General features: G+C 40.1%; 1 protein-coding gene across 1 annotated transcript in view; it reads left to right on the top strand.

Annotated features, from left to right (window-relative positions):
• LOC139695179 (gastrin/cholecystokinin type B receptor-like) overlaps positions 1-22340 on the top strand; it is a 585619-nt gene that overhangs the window by 417770 nt on the left and 145509 nt on the right. The window lies entirely within an intron of this gene.

Raw genomic sequence — 22340 nt, 5'->3', positions numbered from 1 at the left:
TCAACGGATAGAGATGTAACTTCGGGCGTCCCCCAGGGAAGTGTAATAGAGCCTCTTCTGTTCTTAATATACATTAATGACTTAAGCGCACACGTTAGTAGCAATCTCAGGCTATTTGCTAACGATACGGTGGCATACAGGTAAATAAGGTGCCAACTAGATTGCGAGCTACTCTCTAGGGACTTGGACAATATATCGGAATGGTGCAAGAAATGGGGGTTAATTCTTAATAAATACCAACTTGTAGTTTTGAAATTTGGTAAGAAAGGAAGTGACGAACAGGACATAAACTACGAAATAGAGGGCTCAGAACTAACTGCAGCAATGAAGTTAAATATTTAGGGTAAGTTCTAACACCACGCCTTACGTGGGGAGCACATGTCAGGAACAATATGCGGACCCGCTTTAAAGATGCGCATTAATCCGTTTCGGCGGATCGCGGGGAATTAGTGTACATGTAGATTATGGCGGCGAGACTTTTCCTTACAATATCCTCTTAAGTAAAATCACGTATTTCCTAAGTTCGGTGCTTCTTTCCGACATAAAGTTGTTTCAATACATTTAAAAAATGAAATATCTTCTAACACCACGCCTTTCATGGGGAGCACACATCAGGACAATATGCGGATCCGCTTTAAAGAAACTCGGCTTCATTAAACGTGTGGTGGGGAAATGTAATGAGAAAGTTAAAGAGAGGTGTTATTTTGCTCTAGTTGAACCTCATTTGGAAGGTGCCGCAATTATTTGGGATCCTTGGGAGAAAATTTGGTAAAAAATAATTAGATAGAGTCCAGAGAAAATCCTGCGGATTCGTTTAAAATTGTTATGATAAGAACACAAGTGTGAGAGGTATCTTTGGGGATTTAGGGTGGGAGGCAGTTGAAGTACAAAGAGAACAAGCGAGAATTTGACTGTTTAAAACGTTAAGAAAAAACTAATTTAACAATTACAATAAAGAATATTTTATGGCCCCACACTAGTTAGGTGGATCAGACAACAAAGATAAAATAAGGGAGATAGATTCCAGCACAGATAGATAGATTCAAGTACTCATTCCTTCCCCGAACAATCAGAAATCATAATTTTAAGAAACCGAAGTCACTTTAGAAACATTGAATTCACAATACGAGTTTAGCAATTACAATAAAGGAGTTATAACGGCCCCACACTACTTAGGTAGATGATAAAGATAAAATAAGGGTGATACATTCCAGTACAGATAGGTTCAAATACTTATTCTTTCCCAGTACAATCAGAAATCATAATTTTAAGAAACCGAAGTCACGCAACAATTTCAGAGTGTAAAAATCATTCGCCTTGACTGGGATTCGAACCCAGATCCCTCAAAATCCGGTCGAGTGCTTTAGCCACTTAAGCTACCGAGGCGTCCTCTTAAACTCTGAAATTTTGGGGCTTTTAAAGGAACAAGATGTTGTGACGAAATACCATACATACAATGTCACAGGCATTCGTAGTCGTGCGCGAGGCGCCACAGTCCACGAGGTTAAAGCCAACTTTAAACACTTATGGTGTTTATACTTTGACAAATTCCAAAGAAACTGCGGGAGATGCCGCAACAGTAACTTTTAACGGAGTCATCCGCTAATGTGCATTTCAATGCAACAATTTCAGAGTGTAAAAATCATTCGCCTTGACTGGGATTCGAACCCAGATCCCTCAAAATCCGGTCGAGTGCTTTAGCCACTTAAGCTTTCGAGGCGTCCTCTTAAACTCTGAAATTTTGGGGCTTTTAAAGGAACAAGATGTTTCTTTGGAATTTGTCAAAGTGTAAACACCGTAAGTGTTTAAAGTTGGCTTTAACCTCGTGGACATTGGCGCCTCGCGCACGAATACGAATGCCTGTGACATTGTATGTACGGTATTTCGTCACAACATCTTGGGAGAAGAATGGAGAAGGTGCAATGGACCTAGAAGAAAACAAATGAGGAGGTGCTATGTATGGTAGATTAACAGAGGAGAGAAATGACAAGGAGGCAGGAGAAATGGATGAAGGGCGTATTGGCCGGCAGTGGGATGTTGAAGACTGTAATAGAGGGGAGAATGTTTGGCAAACGAGGAAAGGGCAGGAAGAGTATAGGGATGTTAGACGGGATGAAGGGAGGAAGAAGGTAATCAGAGATGAAGAAGGACCTGATGTAGAGTAGGATGTTGTGTTTTGTTAGGAGTCACAAAATATTTATATATTTATTAGCTGTGTCCATCCAAAAACCTACCTTAACCGGTAGATTACTTAATAATAATAACGTAATGTTACTTTTAAATTTGTATCAAAAATGCCAAATAGATTCCTTATTTTACAAATTCCAAGAAACTGTGGGTCACGCTGCAACAGTAGCTTTTAATGGAGTCATCTGCAACATGTGCACTACATTGCAATAATTTCGGAAAGTTAAAATCCTTCTTGGCCGTGATTCAGAGCCAAATCGGCCCTTGGTGTCCGGCCGAGTGCTTTGCCCAGTGAAGCTGTCGAGGCATTTCTTAAACTCTAAAATTTCGGGACTTTAATTCCTCATTTTGAATGAAAAAGTTATTTCTTCGCTTATTTTCTAACCTTGCTACAATAAATGTGCATAATTTGGTCATAACTCTCTTAATTTCATGTATAACACTGATTTAATGTCTCATATAACTTACAGTTGCATACATATATCAGAATATGCCATAATATGGTTGTGGGGATTAAAGTTTTACACGGTGGAAAATGTAATGTTACAGCAATTTTAAGGTGCAAGACACTGTAATGTTACAAGTACCTGACAAGTGCAATTCTTTCGATATAATAGTCACCTTTTCCTTTGAAAAAGTTAAAAGCCCTATGGTGACAGATTATCTTAAAGGATGAATTCTGAGTTTTGACGGTTTAAAATCAAAGCCGTTTCGGTGCGCTTTTGATTCCTTCAACTAATTTCATCTTTTTTTCGGAATTTCCTCTGTGCCAAATGGTAGCTTTGAGCCTAGATGTGTAATCTAAACCTTTTGCAAGTAATCGTGCTGTGACAAGAGAATTCAACCATATTTCATTTCAACTGCGTAAGCGATGAAATCCGCAGGACAAAATTTTGGGATTTTGCATACTTCCCGCGTCCTCTTAACATTTCCAAGTCGAAATATGGAAAGCAAGGAAGGGCGGAAGAGGGAAAATATATACATATTGAATGAATATTGCGCATAGCATTTCAGATGGATTTCACTATTATTATTTTTTTTACAAACAATCCATCTATGGAGAATCTTAGTTAAAATAACTGACTAAATTTATAACATCGACATAATACCCTGAAAGCCGTCGCAAGGATGTTTGGCAGGGGGTGGTAGGTTACCAGCCATTCTATGTGCATTCCCTCTATTTCCTCGTGCACCTGGCACCCCGTGATCCACCAAAAACCCCGCATTAAGATTATATATATATATATATATATATATATATATATATATATATATATATATATATGTGTGTGTGTGTGTGTGTGTGTGTGTATATATATTATACATATTATATATATAATATATTATTATATTTTGAGGGACACTCTGGTGGCATGTTTTCCCTGAAAACAATGCTCAGAAACTCCAGTTAAACATTTGGTTCTGTAAAATCATTTCTTCATTAAACGGCTGGACAGAGTAAATGATGATTTTTTGTAAGACTTTACGCAGAATACTGCTCGAAAACATTAAAACATTTTCCGCTCCCCGTATTTCGAACTCTCCTTCGAAGGAGAGTTCGAAACACGGGGAGCCACTGCTGCAATGGGAATTGACAAGACTCAGAGCGCTCCTCTCCAACTCTCCTTACACATTTCAGATTAAATCAGACGACGGGAACATGATACACGCTAGAGAGGTATCGCATTTCTCTTTCTTATTAAAGATAGTTCCTCAGGACCCAAGAGGATCATATGCGACGCGAATGAGAAAACTTCGCAAAGATTTCACCCGGAGGTGGCGAGGGAATTATTTGTAGGAATCTCGAGTTTTTGTTAAATAAGAGTGTGTCGCCCTAGAATTGGAGGTTCGGGCCAGGGCAAGCGTCTCGCACGCGCGCAGGAGTCTCTCTTGAGGCGGCAACGGGCCAATCGCTCGGGAAGAGTTGAACGTCGCCCAGCGACAAGGACGCAGGCGGAGGGAAATTAGTTACGGTTTGGGCGTCTCTCTTGCCCCTCCTTTTCTTTCCGCTGAAGCGAAAAATGAATGCATTCCTCTGGAGGAATGGCGCATAAATCTATGATAATATGTTACCCCACAAACATGGACATTCCAGTGTAACGTGTTTTTTATGTCAAAATGCTAGCAAAACACTCAATTCTATCATAAATGGTTAAATTTCCCTAAAAATGATTCGATGCATAGGACCATCATCGGAGCATTTCATACCAAAACCATGGACATGGAAAAAAAAAAATTACATTGGCTTAAAAAAAGTAATTTTTTCTCTCGAATCGTGATTTTGATATTCCGTAGTCATGCGTCCAGCTTTGATTCATTTCCCGAAATTTGGCGGAACCAGACGTGAAAGAGATGGAAGTGCGTGATTGACGGTTGGGATGATTTGGCGGACGCCTTCGTTTGGTGCGCCTCATTGCTGATGTCATACAGACATTGACAGATGCAGATATTGACATTTCATTCGTGTACATGATGGAAAAGGTACAGTGCGAGAAGGAAGCTGCTCGAGGAAGTTTTCAAAAAATTGTGAGGAGGATAATATTTGACAGCTAATCAGCCGTGGACGATGCCGTAAGTGGCTGAATTTAGGGTAATCTACATATATGCAGAGCATCGAAATTATGAACTCCTTGATACCCATGTATTGATCGACAGTGGAATGTTACAGGCTGTAATAGAGGGTAGATTGTCAGGCAAACGAGGAAAGGGCAGGAATAGGGGATAGGGATGTTGGACGGGATGAAGGAATTATATGGAGATAAAGAGGGACATGTTTTAGAATAGTACTTCTATAGCGCCACGCGTGCCTCTCCCCTTTCTGAACCCAAATCGTAGGTAAACCAATACCCGAAGTACTTATTTGCATGTCCTCCCACCAAATTATTGATGATCTTAAGTGCCAATTCAGCTGAGAGCGAAGGCATACTTATTATTCTACAAGCCTCTGCGATAGCTTATCTGTCAATATCTTCCTGCACACAATTTTTTAAAAACTTCCTCGAGCAGTTTCCACTCTCCTCACACTATAAACGGCTGCCTTTCCCTTTTCTGGGACGTGAACCAAATTCAATTTCCACTTTCGAGGCCCGTGTCAACAAAATATTTTTAAATCGTAATAAACTTCCCATTTTTCGTCAATATAGCAGTTTTATTTCGAACAATTTCATTTAATTACATCCATCAGGTCCCTTTAGGGCTAAATAATTTCACTCTTTAAATGTAATATGAAAATGTGTATGAATTGAATGGGATTTTTTGCCTAGGTTGATTTGTGCAATTTTCATCTAATTTTAATTCTCGCCCCTGATACTCACCCTAGCAGTGACTCACAGAGAACTACATAAAACTAAAAACTAATAGCACTAAAATTAATTGGGAAATATTCTATTTACACCAGTCCTTTTCAAACTACATTCCATGAAAAGTGTGATGCAATTTAAGGCACACTGTTTTAGTCCGAATACTCTTATTTCCTCCCTTGTATTTTAGAGTATTTTGGCAGTAAATATTATCCACTGGTAGCATATCAAATATATAACTCTCTATATTTGATAATTAAAATTGGCATTGTGATTTTGTGCAGGGCATCATTTAGAATAATTAGAAAAAGGAAAAGTAATATTTATAGCAGTTGCTGCAACTTTTTCGTTTATAGTATCGTGAGAGAACTTTAAATGTATTGTGGTTTTTATATTCACCCTATACTAATAGAGTTATTGCGTTCGGTAAATTAATTAACTTTTTCAGAAAGGTCGTTCTGAGGGAAATTTCACGCCTAAAAAGAAGTGTATTGGACCCAGAATGGTGATCAAAACCCTCGAAGCCGTCACGCCGATTAATTCTATCAGCCAGACGAAACCCATATGGTTGACCTGTAGGAGCGGAAAAGTAATCTTTGGAAAACGTGACACCCCCTTGGCCAAACACACAAATTGATAGGAAGCAGCCAGAACGTTGGTACACGAAACACAAATGGCACCTGGAATGGAACCCGAAACTGCCAGTCTCTATTCACAAGTCATGACGAATGTGGAATAGGACTGAAACGAAAGCGTCCGTTACAGAAGCGAAGCGTAATCAAGGATTTTGTAAATGGCGGTCGGCCGTTTAGACGAAAAAAATGGAAGAACATGAATGAATATTTGGTGTGGAAATGAGTAGGTTGGGTTAGATTTGGGAAAGAAGTGGGGTTGCGGGAGAGTGGAGTGGTTGCGTGTCCCCGACAGGGATTCAAGGAACGACTGACTGCGGTGGGTGGGTGGGGTTGGGGAACGGCGAGGCGAATGGCACAGGCCGACATTTGACGCGTCGAGTCGGTGGACGCCCTCCTTTATTTGGAAACTGACAAGTGAAGGACGTCTGCGCGCACTCTTCCGGATTGTCAAGTTGCCGCCCGAAGCTGCGCGTTCGAGTGACGCAATCGAGTGGGCGGGATCGAGGAGGATGGGGGGGAGGTGGGGGCGGGAGGGGGATCTCGGTTAAACGCTTACTTAATATCGATCGATGCGATTGGCTTTCGATGCGGGCGACTTCGGTAGTAATCATCTCTCTTCTTCGCCCTCCTCCCCAGCATCCCCCCCTCGCCCCCTTCCTTGAAATACTTCTTCATTTGTTACTCGGGCATTTTATTTTCATTATTCTTCTGTAGAACTTCATTTTCGCCGCCTTCAATCTTGCTGTCTCTGCTGCTCTTATTGCCAAAGTGTTACAGACGTAAAAAGGCGATTTGTTACTCTTGGTGAATACCCTCCTTACGCCCAAGGTGGTATACTGTTTGTCCTTGGCTGTTTCTTCTTCCAATTGAAAACCTTCTTCGCCACTCCTTCTGTCTTCCCACACTAGTGATCCTGATGCCTACATAGCGAAACACTTCAATCTTTTCCAGGGTGTCATCATTCCTATGTTCTCTCCCAGGATATCCTCCCTGCTTCAACGACAAACCATCGACGTATTTTTGATCTTGTTTATATCGATTTTTTTCTCTTTTATCCCTTTCTCAATATTTGTTAGTAGTATCCTAGAAAGTTCTTCCCTATTATGTTTTAACTCCGTCCGCAAGTGACACTATGTTTACCCTTTCTCCTTGATTTCGTGCGCCACTGCTTTTATCTTTTACCTACTCTATTTATTTTCCCAACAACCATATGGAATAAGTAATTATTAACCATTACCATTGGTAATTAATTATTACTTAATGGTGATTTTGAGCAGCCCTGTCTTATTCCTTCTTTTATTTCAGCTCATTCCGTGCTTCTAGCGCTTCCAATCACCGCTGACCACCCTCTTATGCAGAGAGTGTAGAATACTCCTGTCCTTGTCGTTCATTCCAATTTCTTTTAGGCTGCATATTCTCATAATCCAGTTCACCTTGCTGATGGCTTTCCATAGCCCGAGGAATGCATTCTAGGTCGGTTTAATTTCCAGTATCATCTTCTGTATGCTGAATCTGAGTGAGAGAGTAGCTTCTCATGCTCCTCTACCTACGTACCTCATAGTAAACTACTCACAACTACTAAAACTGCTAAAATACTATAAGCATATGGCATGCATAAAAGATCCTGGACCGGATTATAGACTTTTTGAATGGCCGGATACAAAGAGTAGTCATAGGTGGAATTAGCTCAAAGGCAGTAGAAGTTATGTCGAGTGTTCCCCAAGGAAGTGTTATTGGACCTCTTCTATTCCTACTTTACATTAACGATATTGACCCCGTAGTCACCAGCAAGATGAGTTTATTTGCCGACAATGCAGTGGTTTGCCGTGATATCCGTGATCCTGAGAACACAGCATCTTTATCAGATGACCTTAATGCTATACAACGCTGGTGAGACCCTTGACAATAAGAATTAAACCTAAAAAAGTGCGTAGTAATGAGTTTTTAGAAAAAGAACAATTCCCTACCGAACACCGACTGCATCGGGAACATCGATCTGGAATGTGCGGACTCAAGTAAATACAAGGTACTTGGGTGTTACCCTCACTTACGATCTCTCCTGGGTGAAACACATACGGGGAATATGTGAACAAGCTAACAAAAAATTATAATTTATTAAAATTACTGGGTAAATGTAATGATAAGGCCAAAGAGAAATGCTATCTGTCGCTCATCAGGCCTCATGTAGAATATGCTGCAAGTATGTCATGGGATCCTCACGATGGTGGACTGAATGTCGATTTGGATCGCACACAGCGTAAAGGAGCAAGATTTGTAAAATGCTGTCGTGATGAATTTAGTAGCGTATCCGATATATTACAGCAGCTAGGCTTGGAATTACTCACGGAGCGAAGGTTAAATTAGAGATGAAATCTCTTGCTTATGAATTGGAGGGATATCTCTTTAGCGATGATGTTGAAAATGTATTGTTACACCAGTCGTAGTGCGGAAGGCGATATCATGTCAATAAAATTAGAGAGATTAAATGTAGAGCAGATAGATTTAAGATGTCATGTTTCCCATGAACGATAAGGGATCAAAAATAAAATTGCCCGACCGCAGTATAGGTAAACATATTCGGGTCAGAATTAGTCTTGGGTGAATTAACTGGACCGGCTTGCAACGAGTTTAGGAAATTAGCATTCGATTCGGTGATACCCTGCTAGCGGTGGCTTACAGGGTACTAAAATATCTACAATACCTTTTCTAAATCCAAATTTACCCTCACGTAAATCCTCTTCGTTTATTCATTATTTTGTATATTATTATTGCTAAAATATTTTATGCATTGGTCTTCAGGCTGATTTTTCTGAAGTTTTCAATATATTTTGTATTTTTCTTCAAAGGTAGAGATTGCAGTCTTCTTAAATTAATGGGTGATTCTCCTCTTCATATACACACATATCATACATTGAGTTATATCGCTGTTCCAAGATCGTATTTCATGATATTTTAATTAGCTCAGAGGGTATATTACGGATTTCGGTTCATTGTTTTCCATGTGGTCTCAGCTACAGCGTCAAATTCACATTCAAATGTATCTTTTTGGACACATCTAGCTTTTGGTCAAGCTGCAGTATCCTAGAAACTAGACTGACGATAAGTAACGTATTTTTCAAAAAAAAAGCATATGATTACCATATTATTGAAGAAACTGGCTACCATCTCTGACAAATTCCAAGAAACTGCGGGACAAGCTGCTGAAGTAACTATTAACGGCCTCATTCGGTGAATTTGCATTGTAATGCAAAAATTTCAAATTGCAAATGCAGAAATGTTTACACTATTTGAAAACCGATGTTGTAACTTAACTATGTCAGGTAATGGATTTAAGTTTCTCGGTGAAGAAAAGTGGAGTATAAAATGGCAAGCATCCTCGTCTGGGCTAACAAAAGAAATGCCACCAGGTAGTAAGTAGCCTTAGGTAGTTCTCAACACGAGTGAAGGATAATCGAGGGAGTGTATTGGGTCGATGCATTTCCTCCTCGGCTTCAAGATACACCGCCAAATGTCCGACATGCAGAGCTCCACGGTTGGCTGAAGGAGGGTTCCTTTATTCTCCGGCGGGCAAATATTGTTTTTTTCCCTCGAGGGACAGCAAAGGGTACCCCCTCGATCCAGCGACGAGGGCTTTCGGAGGGAGATGCGCTGAATTGAGTAGCCACGATGTCAATCCAGCATGGCGATGGAGACCTAAAGGAATACAAAAAGAGACGAAAATAAAAGGTTCTCCTCTGTTGAAAATGCCTCGGCAGAAAAGACCCACTGGACCAAAAATACACATCGAAGATAACCCTGATTTTCCCTTTTGCTCCCTTTCCCATTAAATTAGAAAGAATTTTGTTCTTTCCACAAGAAGGAAGTTTGGTTTGTAATTTGAATGTGCCTTATTCTGCAACAATAAAAAATGCTGCCATTCTTCTAGGATGCGTAAGTGCCCGTAAGGATTCGGAAGTCGATATGGAATTATATGTTAACTAATGCGAGTATTGATAAATCCAGGAGATTTGGTTTGAAACGAAATCGAGAAAACTCTTCTGCAATAAACCTCCGGACCACCCGACGCAAACAGGAAGCCCTATTGTCGCAGTCAATTGTTCCGAGAAGTTATTCCGGACTTCCCAATCGAGATTTTTTGAGTGAATTAGCATGAGGCGATTGCTATTGCGTATAACAGGTAGCATCGCAAAGTGTGGAAATATCAAATGATTTCTGAAATATAGATAAGCCCTCGGTGATTGGCGGCTTTATGATGAGTACAAGAATGACGCATCAAATGTGTTTCATTCACAAAAAGTGAGACGGGAATGAAAATGTAAGCGTTAAACAGAAATAATAAACATAGCTCAATGCCCAATATATATATATATATATGTCTTAACGTTATTTTTAAACGATGGCTACAAATTAAGTTATTCATTGTCTAAATTCATGTTAATAACTAATTAGAACAATGACTTGTGGTTACTCATAGAATATTAATAGTTCTTGATTTGAAACGGAAATATAAAATTTAGACTTTATGAACGAAATACAGTCATTGCCACTCTTAATGAAATTAATGTGTATAATTGGAATGTCCGTGTTTCATAAATCTACTCAATACAGACAAACATTTCAAAATATGAAATTTATTCGCCTAGATTGCATTGCAATGCCTATTAGATTATGACTTCGTCAAAAGTTAACGTCACGGAATCTCATGTAGTTTCCTTTCAATTGATATAATTAGGCCAAGTATATCCTTTTGAGATGCATGAATTTTGGGAATGGGATAGATAACATAACATCCGAGCAAGTACTTGGTTAAATGGAGAGTGAAATTGCTTTTGTAATTCTTCCAATAATTTTTTGAACTTGAGACTATCGGGATACCGTATTATTCGACATCGACACTAATACACCGCCATCCACCAAAAAGATGCCTGGCAGGGGGTGCAAGCACCAGGTAGGAAAGGTATTCGATGCAATTCAACTATGCTCAAATTTACTGCGAACATCATCCATATAAAAAGGACTTTTCATTTTACTGATCTTCTGATTACCCTTAGTGATACTCGTAAAACCTTAAGCTCCTGATGATGGGAGTTAATGGTCGAAATGTATTTTTAAAAGTAAACCGACCCCCAAATGTTACTTCCAAATAATGGCTCCCGATACGTAGTCGTGGCGGAGACTTCCCGGAGCCGTTTCCTCATCCACACTATATCGCCGTGCAGGGAAAGAAGGAACCACTCAGATTATTATTCTCTGCCACACTGATAGGCTTCCGTCGGATGGGAGTTGACGGTTGCCACGGGTGACGGGGTCTGCGTGGGGTGAGGAACCCGCGCTTTGAGGCGGATGGGGGAGGGGCGAGCCGCGTTCCAGGGTCGCCGTTGAGCAATGGAAATCAGGAGACGCGAACCCTTGCTTTCCCTTGTTGCCCCCGTCCCCCACTTAACCGTGAGGAGGAGAATGACATAAGAGAAGGGCTGTCCCGAGACTCCGTAGGCGTGCGAGCTATTATGGGTCGCATTTCCAAGAAAATACATGGTCTCATTTCGATGGCCAGACATCAGCTCGTTTAAACCTTAACATAAAGTTTAAGTTTATGATTTTCATTGAAATCATGATGTCGGAGCGAGATAAACGAAAGGAGTCGAATCAGACTCTGAGAGCGAAACCAAAAATTAAGGGAATCACCGCGTGACCATGGATGCTTCGGTCGGAGCAAAATTAAAAAAAAAACTATGTCCCATCCATTGCTAATTTTATCTTAGACCGTCAAAGTTTGACCTCATTTTTTTCAAGATGTTAACAATAACTTTGTATCCAATAATATGGTTCAAAGCTATGTTGTCTACGCCGACGGTATGGCCGTGATTCCAATCCTACTATCCAATTTCACAAGACTGTTCACATTTCTGCGTCGTACAACCCTAAACATGAGCAAACATAACTGTTTTATTTTTTATTTTCAAAAAGATCGATGGCGCATGAACTGAAAAATACCTCTCTGTCATTTTGCTTCCTCTCTGAGGTTACCCAATGGTGTCGATTCGTTTTGCTTCTATTGCTTTTAATAATTCGCCACCTCCAACCTTCAATTGCTCCAAGTGACCGATAGAGCCGAGAGGGCTGAACTGAACCTGATATATTTGTCCAACGGGGTTCCTTCGCCTCGGTCTTATGAGGAATTGGGGCTTTCTCGAAATCCAAAGTAGATAAATCTTAAAGTAGACATCGAATCGAATGCTAATTTCCTAAACTCGTTGCAAGCCGGTCCATTTTGTCCCTCAGTAACCACAAACAATTAGGTCTACCCCTCGAGGCTGTCACCAATATACTCGTGCTCCGCAAAATAATTCCGGCTTCACACTCGGACTGAGGTCAATATATCTGGAAATATCAGTATTTTTTCGGTCAAGTAAATGATTTTTTGAATATTTTATGTTGTTTTATGTCGAATGAATTACAAGTAGTACACTAATTTTTATGAAAATTACATCTTCCAGTGTCGTGCATGCAGTACAATGGAATTTAATCTGCAGTGACATCGAATAGAAATAAATACTATTAGAGTGATTAGCTATTGTAAAACTAGGTACATGATGAATACTATCGTTAAAAAATATAGATCTTGCTCTAATACTTTTTGCACTAAAATATCTAAATACTAAATAAAACAGTTTATGGCGTCACTTGGTGGAAATTCTTCATATTGAAATTAAATTTAAAACATTTCGCATTTCCACATAAAAAAACTTTTATTTACGACCTAGGTTTCATCATGATACAACATCGTCAGGTAAATATACGAGTTAAACCAAGTATATATATGGTTCTGGACGGAGTGGAAGAGGAGGGAGGGAGGAAAGCAAGGATTGGTTGAGGTAGGAAGAGGGGTCGGAGGAATGGTAACAATGATAAATTAGCAGGCTGGGAGAGGGAATTAATACATTGTTGGAAATATAAAATAGCAAAAATATACATTGTTGAAAAAATACATTGTTGAGAGAGAAAAAAATCTTTATACAAATATTGTTGAAAAAAAAAGTTTTGCTTGGCGTCGATTAGTTGGCAGAGGAGTGGGGGAATGGGTATTGCGAACGGCACTGGGTACTTAGGTGATTAAGTAGCAGGCTTGGAGGAGTTAATTCATTGCTGAAAAGGCTTAGCTTGGTGTCAGTTTAGTTGGCAGATGGGCGAGGAAAATACAATAACGGGGAACGCGAAGGGTAAAGAAATTCGTTGGTCAAAACCTCTCCTCCGTAATCCATGTGCTGAAGTATTTCTAATTTCTCCAGCACATCGAGGCGGTGACCTTTCTTCTCAAAGTACAGGATTTCGGGGACGAAATCGCTGCTGTGACCACAGTCTCTCCGATGTTTGGCGAAGAGTGACATGGAGATGTTTTTCTAAAGCATCCTTGGTTCTCCTTTATTCTCGTTTCAAATCTCCTTCCCGTCTGGCCTACGTATATCTATGGTTGCGGTCTTTGCAGAGGAGTTTGTACACCCCACTCTTGTGTATGGGTTTAACTTGGTCCTTCGTGTGGCATAACAGGTTGATTAATTTTGATTTATTGTAGAAGGCCAGTCTCACCTTTTCCCTTGGGAGGATTCTTTGTACTTTTAATGACAAGTGGCCAAGAAAAGGGAATCTCCACCACTGTGGCTGGTTTTCTGCAGATGTTGGAGAACTTTACAAGGCTAACTTGGCTAAATGGGATAGTTTCATGTTGTAAAGTTTATGAATTAACACTTCTCTATACCCATTGTTCACTGCAATCTGTTTTATGATGCTGAGTTCTTTAAGAGTGTTCTCTTTAGACATGGGGATAGAACATGCTCTAGGCAACATGGCGTGGAAAGCTGATAATTTTTTAGATAAGCAGTGCCTAGAATTATGGTGAATGACTTCGTCTGTGTAACACCTCTTCCTGAAAATGGAAAAATCAAACCTATTGTTTTTAATTTTAATAGTTAAATATAGAAATCTGAGGGATCCATCTGCTTCTAATTCCTTTGTAAATTTTATGTTTATCTTTAGAATTAAGGAAATTTAAAAAACTGTCTAATTGTCTGTCAGAACCCGTCCAGACGCAGAAAACACCATCTTCATATCCATAACAGCAAAGGATTTTCTTTAAGAGGGGATTCTCTAAGGATAACATTAGTTGCTCAAAATTGTCCAGGTAAATGTCTGCTAGTAGCGGGGAAAGCGGAGAGCCTATAGCCAAGCCGTCTTGTTGTTGGTAAATTTTGCCGTTAAAAACAAAACTGTTTTGTTCTACACACACTTTTAAGGAAGAGCACAATTCAAAAATTACTGGGGTTGGAACCTTTGCTTTAACAAGGGTAACTTCTGAAAGATTTACAGCTTCTGATCTTGGAACACTGGGGAATAAATTTGTAACATCAAACGATACCATTTTGCACTTGTGGGTTACTATTTCTTTAGACAACACATCCACCAGTTCTTGTGAATATTTTATTCCAAATTTCGGGGAAAATTTGGAAAAAGCTTTGAATAAGACTTTTCACTCATTAGCCCATGAGTGATTTGGGGCTAAAACAATGGAAATCACAGGCCGAATAGGAGCACTGCTACACAGATTGTTTACGCTGATTCTGTGGATTTTTGGCAGACCAAAAAATCTGGGCACTGATGGATTCATTTGTATTAGGTTGCGTTTCTCCCGGGGGCTTATTATCACTTTACATGAGTTGAAGGAAGCTTTGCACACTTCCTGATATTCGGGTGTGGGGTGCTTAGCTGGAACTATTGCTTTGTTGTTCTAGATGAAATCTCCACACTTCTTTACGTAGTCACTTCTATCGAGGACAACTACTGCGCTACCTTAGTCTACCTTGGAAACAATAAGGTCTTTTTTTCGAAATTGTTTGTTTAATTGACAGCAAGGCTTTGTAGTCTTCCGTATTTTTTTAGGATTTTATTAGATGACTGCAAGTTGGTAACAGCGGATTGAATCTGTGAGGCGATACGTTCTTTCCCACCGGAGACATCTTTCCAAAGGGCTAAGTCTGAATCCACGGCCAGATCTTTTCAAATCACGAATCGAAATGGGAATATTCGGACAATATTTCAGTCCTTTGTGCAATAAACTAAGTTCTTCAGTTTGGAATTTATGTTTGGAAAAGTTAACCACTCTGCCGTTGAACACATGTGGGTTCGTCGTCTTCGCTGGGGGTTGACTGTCTTGGGTCAAGGCAACTAGCTTTCTGGAGATAACCTCCTTCTTCTTGAAGATGATCTCACTTGTTCTTTGGCGGACACAAAGCGATCCATTCGGCCCAATGGAGAGAGCTAGTCAATTCTTGATATAATAAAAAGAGGTGATGAGAGATAGATTCTCTCTTGACATACCATTCGTGGAGCTCTCTTTTAATCCATACCCTTTTCGCGGCTGCTTCTGCGAATCTCCCGGCCGAAGACGCGCTCTTACACTTGATGTTCACGTACTTAGGTATAACTCTGAGGGCTAGGCACTGGCTGTTGAAATAGATGTTTTTTGATGCAATTCGGTATTTGATGGTCAATTTCCGGTAAAGACTGGCCTTAATTGCGTTGCTCGCGCACTTGATAAATGAAACAGTTTCTAGCGTCACTTGGTGGAATTTCTTCATATTAAAATTAAATTTAAAACACTTCGCTTTTCCACATAAAAAACTTTTATTTACGACCCAGGTTTCGTTATGGTATAACATCATCAGGTAATAATACAAGTCAAACAGTATATATAGCTCTGGACGGAGGGGAAGAGGAGGGAGGGAGGAAAGCAATGATTGGTTGAGGTAGGAAGAGGAGGAGGAGGAGGATTGGTAGTATTGATAAATTACCAGGCTGGGAGAAAGAATTAATACATTGTTGAAAATTTAAAATAACAAAAAAATACATTGTTGAAAAATACATTGTTGAGAGCGAAAAAATATATACATATATCAACAAGATATGTATATTTTTTTCTCACTTTTTTTTCTCCCACTGCCGGTCAATACCCCCTTCATCCACTTTTCCTAACTCCATAGGATTTCTCCCAACAAACCCCTCTCTTCACCCGCCATACCAAGTACTTCCTCATTTGTATTCTTCTCTGTCCATTTCACCTTCTCCATTCTTCTCCACACCCACATTTCAAAAGCCTCCAGTCTACGTCTATCCTCCTGCTTCAATGACCACGTTTCCCCACCGCACATAGCTACGCTCCATATCAAAGTTTTTACGAGTATTTTCTTAACGTCCTTACTCAACGTCCCTGTCATCAACTCTCCCTTCTCCTTGTGAAAGCCTCTTTGCCTTGCGCAATTCTTCTCCTTACGGCCTTACTACTTTGACCGTGTTGGCCCAAAGCACTTCGGAGATACGTAAATTTAAAATTATAAAGGTATAATTTATTCCGCCGGGCGAATGAGCTTAGAGACGGACTGATAAAGATGAAATTTATACATCTATTCAATGAAAATGGCGAAATTTCATCAGCTTCCAAGGATTCCCTTTGAGCATCGATTGGACAACGGTACCCTGAAAATGAAAGGGAGGAAACCAGGGAAACGAGACCACCTAATAACCTAAAATAAGTCAATATTGAGAGAACGAGCGGTCAAAGGCATCGTATATTTAGAAAAACCCTTTATTTTTACTGACAGCTATATTTTTACGGGCTTTCCTCGGCCCACAAATGAATTTCTGGCAGATACTGCTCCCGCAGAAACGCGTGAAAATTTTTCTTTGTAAATCTCCTTCACAGCTACCAATCTTTTCGACGTGGAAAGGTTTTAACTCCGTTCCTCAGAGGAGATTCACTTGTGACAGAGATTCATGAATCATTTAATCTTTAATTTTATTTTAATCCCGACTTTTTTTGGTTTCGTTAAAATAGCGCCCAATACAGCTTCACCGTAGTACATGCAATTGATATCTTTCCTTCAGGCTCATACTGACAAAAATGTTTGAAATGATAATTCATATTAAAATTATCTTCGATGAATGAAAATCCGACGTGTGTTACGACTTTCGATAGAGGATTTCGATGTTTTTAGGCAATGTCCTGATGGTTGGGAGAAATAATTGGTAGATTTGACATATTTTCTCAACTTCAATGTAATCTACAGTGTTTCCTGTAGCTGTGGACAGCATCACTACATAAAAGAGCAGCTATGAACATTAAATTAAGAGGGCATTAATGAAAGCCGGGGAATTAATTTGGAAATGAGAATATGTAAGCAATAAGGGCATTCGTAGAATACTTACGTTAGCTAAAGAGACATTGAGAAAAGAGGAGAGAGTTAAGACAGTAAGTTAACGTCTTAAGACATGGGTCTTAAGACGTTAAGAGATATTCAGAGAAAGCTATATGTCAAGATTCCCATGGCTCCAACACCGTGTCTTCGAAAAGAGGTTCTAATAGTGAATGAACTGTCTAAGTAGAAGAGTGTTTTGGAAGCTTAGAAAATGAGATTAATGTGAGAAATAGAGAAAATAAAATTTTACGGACAGGAAGGCAAACGGAAAATTGATAAAAAGATAAGAGAGGAAAGAAGGTTACTGGGAGGGCATCGAATGAGCTAGAAAAGTGGATTTATGGTCGTGTTGGGTCAATTGAAATGTCGAACACCGAAGAAGTGGAGGAGAGTGATTTGGGCGATCGAGGCAGTAAAAGAGATAATAATATATTTCCGACGGTGTGTAGGGAAATAGCAGATCACGGGCTTGGTGAAACGAACACACATTACGATTCTTTTAAAGATTCGCTCAACCGACAATCGCACTCCAATACCTTGAATCTTCCCCACTCTGTTCTCCATCTGACGTCAGAAGACAGAGAGACTGGTTCTGCTAGAGGACAACCCTCATCGTGGGAGACCAACAGAAGATCGCAAAAAATGAATGTTAGCTGACAACTCACTTCCAAAGATCAGAAATAATTGCCAGTTGTTAAAAACACGCAGCAAACCTTCTAGAATTACAAGAAATGGAGACTCTTTTCCTCTTGCAATGCCTCTTATGATGCCAAATATTAAACAGAACTTTGTTCCATCAAAACCCACATCTGATCGTTTGAAAACAACACATCATTGTGTGAGTTTATTAGTATTTCGGGTTACAAAATACCAAGTTGGGAATTTCATAAGGCTAAGGGGCAGTTGCAATTTTTAAAAACCGTTAGATTCAAATCAGGCCAATAATTTTGGCACAAGATAAGGATTATGGAATTTAATCTATGAAATAATGAGATAATTTACGGGTGAAATGACATTTTCAAACTGATTGCCATCGGGACGAGAAGCAGCGCCGGCTTCACTCACATAGTGTACCTAAAATGCACAGTTATGAGACACTTCACACTCAACAAGTGCCGGACGGCCAGGATGTCAAGAAATGCAAAATTGTTTACTTGTATTTATGGATTTGACTTCGTCTACAACTACATAATACCCCGCAAGCCGTCGCAAGGGCGTGTGGCGGGGGGTGTTATGTCACCACCCGTAAAACTGAATGAAATCACATGCTAAATCGCAATCATCGCACCTCTACACAAATATTAGTTTGATCATGCGCTCGATAAAATTTAATCACCAGGGAGGAAATACATAAATGGAAAACTATTTAATAGGAGGATACGCACATTCAAATCATGATGTAAAACTGTTAAAAGATGGGTCTATTAAATAGAAAGAATAACGAGCAGGATATCGAACCATATATACACGACCAATTAATTAAAAATTGGCCATTTTCCACAAAATAAATAATATTTATTAATGCGACCGGTTTCAATGTAACTACATCATCATCAGGTAACAGTAATCACTCCGAGTCCAGTATATATGATGCTGGAAAGCGAGTAAGGGGAGGGTAGTGGGGAAGAGGGTAAGAGGGAGGGAAGGTGGAAGGCAGCCTGGGTGGCTACGTATGTGAGTGGGGGAGGGGAAAGGGGTGGGGTGGACAAAGTAAACAGGGGCGGAGTCCATCGTGAGAAAAATGGTGGGCGGAATCATTGGGAATTATGTGATCTGTATAGCGGAATAGTCATTACATTCCTGCCTCTTTTCCCTCATGGTATTTGACAAATCGCGGAAGTTAACTGTCGTTAATATATATTTCTATGTAGACGGAATGAATCAGATGGAGCGAGAGAAGGTCATTGAGGTAGGAGTCTCAAATGGCGGTTTGTCCCTGTCCACACGCAAATAATGCCCTCAACGTAACGGAACCAAAGCACCACTTTTTTCAATTTTTCATTTCCAGTGTTGAAAAGATATTCTTCTGGTGAATTGAGGAAGCGTTCGGCCAGGAGGGGAGAAACTGGGGAACTCATTACTGGACTATTTCCATGATTACAACCAAATCGAGATAGGAAGGCCCTTTACAGACCATCATTTTGTAGCGAGCAATCGAACTCACAATCATCCCAACTCCTTTCCTAGAAATTGATCTTGATGGGACAAATCCTGATCACCCCCGCCCTCGCCATATCCCTCCAACCCACCCAAATGTCACGTTATAGCTACGACACAACCCTTACCCAAATAACCCCTGCCCCCACCCTTAACATCCCAGACTTTCTCACCCCTTCCTCCAACCAGGGCTACTCCCCTACTCTCCGAATTCCCAAGCGCATATATTCCAGGGCTGCATGTCAATGACATTTATCCGATGATGTCGCAATCCGGTGAAACGCATTGTATCTTAAAATTAGGTCCGTGAAAAAGTACGAAAGCTTTAAATGTAGATATCAAATCCTCTCACGAAATGAAGGGTTAAAGTGTAGAGTATATTGATTTCACGATTCCGCCCCTACTCATTTGGCAACGTTGCACAAATAAACTTCCACACTCCAAGGATTAAGCTGGAGGGATATCATGATGGGAGGTTGCTTATTCAGAATCACTATTTATCGATGTGAATATTCTGTATCCTGCTCCATTTCTCCTTCAACGGCGTTTATAGAAAGGCTTTAGTTTTCCGAAAGATAAATTTTCCAACAGGAGAGGATTCTTGCCAAGCATAAACATCGCACACATGATTCGTTTGGGAATTTATATCCGGAGCGTGTATTTATCAACTTATTGCAGCAGATAGAGAGGGTCAATGTGACCCCATCCTCCCAACTCCTTAGCTTTATCATAGCTTTCCCACACATAATTATATTTCCTGGCGTGCGTTTATCATGAAACTTCGTTAACATGAGCGTGGGCGGCACTAGGAGGAAATCTTCCAAACACTCAGCGGAGGAGATTTCGCGTGGTATGGATCATCTCTTCTAAATGGTTGAAATACTCTAACGCCCACGCAGACGTGGAAACACGCCTTCATTTATTTAGGTTGATTGTATCCTTGTGATCGCAATGAATTTTTTATTTAAAGAACCAAAGCATTATTGGGCTTTAAACGCAAAGTACTTTGCGAGCACTTGGACACTGACCCCAAAGCTTTCTGGTCATATGTTAGGGAAGTAAATGGGAGTAAACAAACCGTGGCTTGCTTAAGGGATTGTAGCAATATAATTCATACAGACAGCGAGGGTAAAGCTAACATCCTAAATTCATTCTTCCAAAGCGTTTTCTCGAATAATGTTGCCACCGCATATCTCCAAGAAACAATACATACTCCACCCATGGAAAAAATAACAGTGGACCAACAAGGAATTCTAAAATTGCTTAATGAGATTAAACCCAACAAATCCCCGGGTCCCGAAAATATACCAGCTAGGGTGATAAAACATTTAGCTCCAAACATTGCCCCGTACCTTGAATTTATATTTAACAAATCCCTCACAGAGTGCAAAGTACCTAAGATTTGGAAAACCGCGCAAATAACGCCTATTTTTAAAAGTGGTGACAGGGAGGATCCCAGTAATTACAGACCTATATCTCTCACTTCTATCTGTTGCAAAATCTTAGAGCACATAATTGTCAGTTCAATAATGAGACACCTTGACAATATTAACTTTTTAAGTGAAAATCAACACGGATTCAGGAAAACCCGCTCCTGCGAGACCCAATTAGGATTATTTACACATGATTTACTTTTATCTGGTGAGAGAGGTAGGCAAGTGGATGCCATCTTCTTAGATTTTCAAAAGGCATTTGATAAGGTCCCACATGGTAAACTCATTCATAAATTAAAGGTCGCGGGTATAAACAAGGGCGCCATAAGTTGGGTTAAAGATTTTCTTTCAGAGCGGGAACAGAGGGTAGTCCTTGATGGCGCTAGTTCCGACAGCGATCGAGTCACGTCGGGGGTACCTCAGGGAAGTGTGATCGGGCCGTTGCTTTTCTTGATTTTTGTTAACGATTTGAACCGCGAAGTGAAAAGTAAAATTAAGATGTTCGCGGATGACACGGTGATCTATCGGGAGATATCTGGGGATGAGGATCGTTTTATTCTAGCGCAGGATTTAGATTGCATTACTAAATGGTGTTCTAACTGGGGATTGACACTAAATTATAATAAATGTTCAGTGGTAAATTTCTTTAAAAGATCAACGGAATTTGCTCACAAATTAGCTGGAGGTGACCTAGCAGTAGTTGATACGGTAAAATACCTAGGTGTCACATTCACAAAAGACTTAACTTTGGGGATTCACATACGTAAAGTCTGCGGTCAAGCATATAAAAAAATGGGATTTATTAGACGCATTGTCGGCAAAAGGGACTCGAAGGTCAAGGAACGTTGTTACCACGCTCTTGTAAGGCCTCAATTAGAATACGCATGCAGCGTGTGGGATCCGAGTGAAAAAGGTCTCATTCGGGAAATTGAGAAGGTTTAAAGCCGGGCAGCCCGTTTTGTAAAAAATTCCTGCGATAAAACGCAAAGCGTCACCGAAATGCTCATGGATTTGGGGTGGGAATCATTGGCAGAGAGACGATTCAATGCAAGATTGAAATTATTAAATAAATTCAGATCCGCATGTTTCAGCACCGAGGTCTCGCAAATTATTCGTACTCCTACATACATTGGTCGCTTGTATCATGCATATAAAATTAGGGAAATAGATGCCAGAACTAGCAGACTCAAGGATGCCTTCTTCCCACGGACAATACGGGATAGCAACTGCAGGGTTATAGATAGCAAAAATTCCACTTGCCACCCTCAGCGTCTAAAAATAATTAGTTCTACTTAAATGCATGCTCTTCCACTAACCTTATGTTTTTTGTTATAATAACCCATTCTTTCCGAATGACCTCATTCGTGTTCTGTTCATCTGTTT

Source organism: Hetaerina americana, unplaced genomic scaffold (genome assembly GCF_022747635.1).
Source record: "Hetaerina americana unplaced genomic scaffold, ioHetAmer1.1.p SCAF_6, whole genome shotgun sequence".
NCBI classification, from domain to species: Eukaryota; Metazoa; Arthropoda; class Insecta; order Odonata; family Calopterygidae; genus Hetaerina; species Hetaerina americana.
This window is presented reverse-complemented; position numbering and strand designations above follow the sequence as displayed.